The 8,486-nt window shown below is 32.2% G+C and overlaps 1 long non-coding RNA gene across 1 annotated transcript; it reads right to left on the bottom strand.

The window, feature by feature from the left end:
- Positions 1 to 7,483: 7,483 nt before the first annotated feature.
- Positions 7,484 to 8,134, bottom strand: LOC125495209 (uncharacterized). The gene is made up of 2 exons (XR_007271895.2): positions 8,067 to 8,134; positions 7,484 to 7,966 (listed from the first exon to the last, which is right to left on the bottom strand). It is a non-coding gene; the product is annotated as an uncharacterized LOC125495209 (long non-coding RNA).
- Positions 8,135 to 8,486: the final 352 nt, after the last annotated feature.

Genomic DNA, 8,486 nt, shown 5'->3' with positions numbered 1-8,486 from the left:
TTTTTTTTAATGCACACCACCCGAAAATGTAACTTTTATCTTTATATGTCATCTTTTAATATTACTGTTCTACCCTTTATTTAATAAAAAAAAAATGCTAACTATAAAATATTCAATTAATAACTAATAAGAAAATCTAAGATTGTCTAATTTATAATAAGATATAATGTACACATAAAATATTTTCCAAAATAATATGCTTAAAAAGAGATATTTTTGGTAGAAAATTAAACTAATCTGAATAAAGCAATTTCAAACAATTAAAAAGTAAGAATTTATACATTAATATAAACGTGCATATGAGACTAGTAATAGCTTATTGTACATTGATGATCTGTTAGGATTCTAAATACTATCATATAAATAGGATTATTATTCATAGTCTGTTCTCTCCATCTTATTTTCAATTCAGTTACAATCAGTCGGATTCATGCTTCATTTGGTAGGGTGTAAAATATTTTTCATGAAAATTAGTTTTCCTTTTCCGTCGTTTGGTATGTTAAGGGATGTAAAACAAGTTTTCTATCAAAGTAGCTATAGGTGGAAATTATTTTTCTTTAAAAAAGAAGGAAAAACACATTTTTCTCCCTTCTTCTTAGCAACCTTTTACTCTCCTCTTATCCCTCGTCTTCCTTTCCCATCGATTTTTCTCATTCCATAACTTTTTTTTAGATTGAACCAAACAAAAGAAAATTAGCTTCACAATTGGATTTTCCATGTAAAATGTTCTATACTGAAAATATATTACATCCAACCAACATAGCCTCGATTCCAATCAGTTTTGTTCACTTCCTAATTATTTCGCTGATAATAAAATAATATAATTTATTATTAATAATTACAATTACAATTACTATTATTTTATCATTGTCATTATCATTATCATCATCATCATCATTATTATTACTATTACTATTACTACTTCCTCCGTTTCATATCACTCGTTACACATCTCAATTCACGGACTCTTAGGCAATTTTTGGAGAAGAGAAAGGTAGAGAGTAAAAATATAAGGGACTCATGTGAGAGGAGGGAGATAGAGAGAGTTCATTGCCCAAAAAGGAAGTGTAGCAAGTAATGTGAAACTTCCCACAATGCATTATTATTATTATGGAAAGTGTATCGAGTATTATGAAACGGAGGAAGATTACTATTACTATCACTATCACTATCACTATTACTTTATAATAATAATAATAATAATAATTATTATTATTATTATTATTATTATTATTATTATTATTATCTACCATCTACTAGAATTGTTGTGCTCTAAGCATATTAGCAAGACTTACAAATATTTCTCTACTTAGCCGAAGTTGTTCTTTGCGCAAGTTATTATATTATATTATTATTAAAAGAGTTTTCTAGAGAGGGGGGCTCTCCCTTCTCTCTAGAATTCTCCAGCCCCTCCACCGACCTATTCACAACTTATTAATCTAGCCCTATCCACAGCCTATTCTCATCGTCTCTCTCAGCCTTAACCACCGCCCCTACTGCCTCCTCCACAACTAGAGAGTTCGTCTGCCGCTACGAAGCGAGCTTATGCCCCGTTCGGTGGCACCGCCATCGAATCCGACCGCGCTCCTCTGGTGGCCACTCATGCATCTATAAATCTCCACCGCCATCTCTGCAGCCAATTCGAGGACACCAAAATCCCTAGATCTGAAGTGAATATTCCTTCTTACCGGACTTGGATCCGAACTTCTTAAAATCGGATCCACCGCCATCACCGACACATCCATGCTCTTGTCGGTGTTGTATTTGGTGGTTTGGTGGTTTGTCCCTCATAGTCCCTGCCTTCAAAAGGACTTGGACAAAGACATCGTGTTCCAGGTTATTGAAGCTGAAGCGAGGGGTCAACATCCTCCACCGTTGTGGGGTTGCTACTTATCTGTGAAGTTTGCTTGTAAGGCTTCCTTGAGAAGCTAGAACTAGTTTTTCTTTTCTTTTTTATTTGTACTTTAGTTATCTAGTAGTCTCTCCCTGAGATAGGGATTCTACTAGTTTTAGGTTCCTAATGGATTTTCCTTGAGATAGGGATCCACTAGTACCTCATGTACCTCCAAAAAAAAAATTTATTATATTATGTTATGTTATGTTATGTTATGTTATGTTATGTTATGTTATGTTATGTTATGTTATGTTATATTATATTGTATTATATTATATCGACTAGCTTTGCAACTGTAAACGAGTTAGGTTTCATAAAGTTGATAAATTTTGATTTGGATACTTTCCAATAGATTTAATGATCAACATCCAAAGCAAATTTCACTCCATAAGGGAGTTTGCTTACTCCGACAAGCTCAAAATCTCTAACAATAATTTGGTACTCATATATTCAAATGGCTCCGTCACTATCTTCATCTTCTACACAAAATCTCTATCTCTCTGTCACCTCTCCATTATCTCTAATATACAAAAAAAATATAGCTATTAATAATATTAAAATAATTTTTTGATATAATATCCATAAAAAAATACATAAAAATATTGTAAAACTAGTTTTTCTATAAAAACTATGAAAAAGCCGAAAAAGAAACTTATTCGTGATTTGGACTAAAAATCAAAACTTTAAAAAATGCGGACCAAATTTTTTTTTTGGTTTGGACCAAAAATCAAATATTCAAAAAAATTGGAGCTAACCCTTAGGCCTCCAAAATCTCATAAACGGGCCTGATGACGAAGAAAAATGTTGAATAATTTTGATAAATCAGTAGTATATTGTCTATGTATTTTTATTTTCATGTTGAGAACAACTCATCTTCTTATTTCTCCTTTTTTGCCACAATCTAGGTCCACATCATAACACATAAAAGGTACAATTTTTTGGTATTAAAACAGGATAAATTAGCATCGAGAGTAAGTTGGTTAGCAAGGGACTCTAATTCAAAAAATAACAAATATTACATTCACAATTGCACATTCACTGAGAATAAGAGGACAACTATGGGATTTCAGATAAGATTGAATCAATTGACTACTGTTAATATTAAATCAAATCATCTGGGATTTTGAAGAGGTTCAAAATTCAAAGTCTAACCAACTACTCCGTACTTCCGTATAATATCAACTTGAAAAAATAAATTCACAGCAATGTCAGTCAGAAAATTAGGATGTTTACCTTCAAATATGGAAGATTCAACCTTCAAGTATACTAATCTGCTGAACGAAAAATTTTCGGGGATGAAGTAAATTTAAGATTTCGACCTTTGCCAAGTGTATTTAACCTCAAACCCCAAACCCCAAACCCCAAACCCCAAACCCCTTAGGGGGGTTTGGTTCATATAGTGGTATGGGTTTGGAATCAGGAGTGAAATCAAGGTGGTAGAAGTTTGGAACTTGATACCCAATACCATGTGTTTGGTTTTATTTGAGAATGACATTTTTTCTTCTACTTTACCTAGAGGTATTGGTATGAGCCAAACCCACCTCCTCCTTGGGTTTCTAAACCCCATACCTTATAGGTTTGAGGTATGAGTTTTAAATCTATCAAATTATTAAACAAACACTAGGTATGAGTTTTGCTCATTCTAAACCCATACCTCATACCAAAATCATATGAACCAAACACTCTCTTAGGGGGAGTTTGGTTCATATAGTGGTATGGGTTTGGAATCAGGAATGAAATCAAGGTGGTATAGGTTTGGAACTTGATACCTAATACCATGTGTTTGATTTTATTTAGGAATGACATTTTTTCTTCTACTTTACCTAGAGGTATTGGTATGAGCCAAACCCACCTCCCCCTTGGGTTTCTAAACCCCATACCTTATGAGTTTGAGGTGTGGGTTTTAAATCTATCAAATTATTAAACAAACATTAGGTATGGATTTTGCTCATTCTAAACCCATACATCATACCAAAATCATATGAACCAAACACTCCCTTATAGGGAGTTTGGTATGAGGGACTAGGGGAGGGGATAGGGATACGAGAGCAGTATAATAAATCTAACTACTATTTCGGGTTTGACTTGAGTGATATTCCGAATTATTATAAAATTTTATATACAAATGAGAATGTTTGGTTTATATGATTTTGGTATTAGGTGTGGGTTTAGAATGAGCAAAATAAGAAATTAGTGTAATAATTAGTGTTTTTTTGATAATTTGATAGATTTAAAACCCATACCTCAAACTTATAATGTATGGGGTTTAGAAATCCAAAAGGGAGGTGAGTTTGGCTCATATCAATACCTCTAGGTATTAAATAAGAAATTTCATTCCCAAATAAAACCAAGCACATCAAGTTCTAACCTATGACACTTTGATTTCATTTTTGATTCCAAACTCATACCAATATATGAACCAAACGCCCCCTAAATCATTAGAATAAACAATCTAACTTTTACATTCAATCTGACTCGTGTGGACCCGATTCACATTAATATTAGTGTGCACCATGTCAAAAGCATGCATCATTCCTTGACAATCCAATATATCATTCAAAAACCAATTATATCATGCAAAAACCTAATATATCATATAGAATCTCACTATATCATTTAAAAATATACTATATCATGTAGAAACTACATCATTTTTAAACCATCTACTATATAATTCAGAAACTCATTATATCATGAAAAAACTCACTATATCATATAGAAACATATTATGTCATACAAGTTTACATCATTTCTGAATTATACACTATGTCATTCAGACACTCACTATATCATGTAGAAACTCATTATATCATTTAGAAACTCACTATATCATTTAGACACTCACTTATTATGCAGAAATTACATCTTTCGATATGCTAAATCACGTGTTACGATATATACTACACAACCTACATCTTCCCGCATGTTAAAATATTATGTTAAAATTAAATCCTTCATTATATTGCATATAATATCATCATATGTTTTTCGTTGATAAAATCCATTATATAATACTCCCTCCGTCTTTTATTAGTTTACCCCTTTCTTTGGGGCACATTTGCCGAGATACTAATTTGAACCTTAATATCTCTAATTTTCGATAAGCAAAAATTACAAAAAGTTGATATTTGGATAATACACATGGAGACGAATCCAACAGATCTCACATGATTATATTTTTCCTTAAATACAAATTACAAAAGATAGTCAAAGTCATGTATGTGAATAGTGTCAAAAGTCAAAAGGGGTAAACTAATAAAAGACGGAGGGAGTATATAAGTACACTATATCTCTCTAAAACTCACTATATGAAGTTAATATCAATTACCAACCCGGTGCACGCTAAGTTAGTATGCACCTGATCCATTTAATATTTCTTTCTCCTAACAAGCTCGTTCCATCTCGCTCTAAACCTAACACTATTCCTAAACCTCTCGCACTAACCTAGTTGTCCCACCATTTCACCTTGCTTTGTTTCCATTTAAATTTCGACCTATCGCAGACAATTTTTTTTTAAAATTTATAGTCTTACCAAATGGATTAAACTAGTTACTTAATAGAGCAAATTAGTCACTAAATGGATTTAAAATGTGATTATTAAAGTATTAAAATGGTCACTAGATATATTTATACATTTCCTTGAGCAGTTAAAAAGTCTTATGCTCCTTTTTATGTAACCTTTTTAAAAAAAATAAATATTGAATTTAATTATTGAACGAATAAATGACATTTATTGTCTTTTACAATTTTAACAACTAATTTTGCCAAACACTTCTAATTAACACAACTAATTTAATCGCTGATCGCTAATAGCTACTAGTAGACAGCTAACAATTACACCTAACAGTTACAGCTACAACTACTGCAACCGCTAACAACTATTAATAGAACCGCTAGTTTTGCCAACATGCCCATAATACTTTGTAAAAATATTTTGTCAAGATTTCAAGATGGAATAATTATAATCCACTCTCGAAATAATATAAGACTTATAGTTTATATTATATCATTTATTAATGATTTTTAATTTTTTTTTTTGAAGAGAAATGATTTTAAATTTTTAATACATACGTTAGTTAAGAAAAAAGTAGTAATCAATTTGCATTGTTGAAGAATATGTTAACTATCTTGTATAATATTTGTTTTTCTTATACTCGTTTATGTATTAGGATCATCTCCGTGTACTTTTCTCCATTTCATATGCTAGGATTAAGACGTACACTTAATTTATCACGAAAATAATATTCCAAAAAATCACCCTATACCCCCTTTCAGTATTTTCAACCATTGATCTATGAAATGAACTCTCCATTTTACCATAAGATATGAAGAGATTAATCTCTTGATATCTTCTATGAAAAGTATATAAATATCTGTTAGGATTTTATTTTAAGGGTAATGTTATATGTAGCCCTTAGGGCTACATATAAGCATTAAATACATTTCTTTAAATGGAAACAATTTAAGAATTCAAGACACATTTTCACATCAACTGAGTTAATAAATGCTTGATTCAATATTTTATTTCCATTTTAAACACCTTATACATAGCCCTAAGGGCTACATATATCATTTCCCTTATTTTAATACCGCAGTGAACGATGTTGTAGTATATACGGTCAAACTCAGGGAGGTGCAAGATGAGACACTAGTTGATTTTAGATCATGAAATAGCTACATTATTCAAATATCAAGAAAAGTCTATGTAACTAATAACAAGATATGATAAACTACGATGTATCTGATAAATAAACACTAAGATTAAGCACCAGCACTAATATGAATTGATCAAAAAAATATAACTCACATCCCAATTATTCAATTATAGCTCAGGCGAGATTGACATTCCCTTATGACTCGATCATAAGGCACAACTGCGAATCGAAACTAAATCTCCAGTCATTCTTCAATACCTAGAGCGTGCTTTCATGATAGCAAAAGGCCTAATAACATGTATGTCTCTTATTTTCCTAGCTTACATACATAATTAGAAGCATTACGTGTAGGAACGTAAACTGGTAACAATTAAAACAAACTTATATATGACAACCGTGGCGTGAGAAGATCACTGTCCTAAACTTGAATTTACCCCGTAACAACACATGGACTCGCAATAATCAACCTTCAGAAATACACAATTTTTGCGTTTTCGATGTTGACAGAAAAACAAATTGAGAACGATCTTGAATATTGCCCAGAATAATAGAGAAGAAAGAGAAGAGAAGATATGATTGTGTGTTTCTGTGTTCCCAATGACTACCAAAACACTAGTATTTATAGGGAGAGGAAAACCAAACGATATCAGAACATGGCTGAAATCGGTCAATAAATGAGGAAGATAATGACAGCAGATCAGAAGAGATATTAGGAGAAAATCAAAATATTAAGAGAGAGATTAAGGAAAAAACGGTAACTTAAGACTGATAAAACGATCATAAATGCTGACAAATAATTGACCCAAAAAGATGATTAAGGGAAAATCAATGACATGAACGAACAAATGTTGATCTAATATATGGAGTTTATATCCTCTTTCTCTTATTTTCACGACATTTTACGAGTATGTGCCTAAATTTTGAGGCAAATATGCACAGTCAGGGCCAGTTTAGTGCATCAACTTTGAAGAAAAACAAGGAATGAGAACAATTTACTATAGGTGTCCGGAGTATTGACTTATGTTACTCGAACTTGATGCTCAAGTTTGACACACCATGTCCATGTATATGACTTGGCTATTTAGAAAAATATTTTCATGATTTTGGCCAAAATAGAAGTGTCGAAGTGTCTAGAATCCGACACAACTACTTAAGAGAAAATGAAGAGAGTCCAAGTAACATAGCTATAAACTAATTTCAACGTTTGGTATACTTTTCTTGTGTTTATAATTAATCAATTACCATGCTAGGATGATATTTACATGATTGATTCCACCAATCAACCAGAGCCTTGTCCATTAACCACGCCACTGCCAGAAACTCGGCAACCGCGTACTTCTTTAAAGGCAAGCCACTGGCTTGGATACTGTTTTTCCCAAGCAGAAGGTGAAGGAGTTGCAACAATCTCTCGTAGTACCTGTTTTTAAGAACACAAAAAATTAAAGGAAAACCATAAGATTTCTAAGATATTTTCTTAATTCAGATTGAAGATACAACATGTATGAAATAACATAAACCTGAAAGTTGATAATATTAGGCTTGCAAGGCTCGGTATAAACAATCGGATTCACAATGAATGTTCTCCATCTCGGAATGAACAACGTAGTATTATCTACTTCCGAGTTGCATACTAATCTCCAAGCATCTAGGAAAGCCTACTCCAAAAAAACATCTCTCTTATTTAATCAATGTGGACACTCACATGTGGTGTGCGCTATACATCATAGCTTCAACAAGAGTTCATACCTCATTTAACAGGTCTACACTATAATGTAGTCTAAGCACAGGATAGAAAGTTGACGAAACAAAATCATGACAGGTTTCCGCCCATAACGATCAGCCATAATTCCCCACAAAAGAAATGTCAACATTCCCCCAGCCATAAATGCGTATCATTCAACATACAAAAATGCAATCAAATTGCATTATAAACTCCC

Source organism: Beta vulgaris, chromosome 2 (assembly GCF_026745355.1).
Source record: "Beta vulgaris subsp. vulgaris cultivar EL10 chromosome 2, EL10.2, whole genome shotgun sequence".
Lineage (NCBI taxonomy): Eukaryota > Viridiplantae > Streptophyta > Magnoliopsida > Caryophyllales > Amaranthaceae > Beta > Beta vulgaris.
The sequence above is the reverse complement of the archived record's forward strand: the minus strand, read 5'-3'. Positions and strand labels throughout refer to the sequence as shown.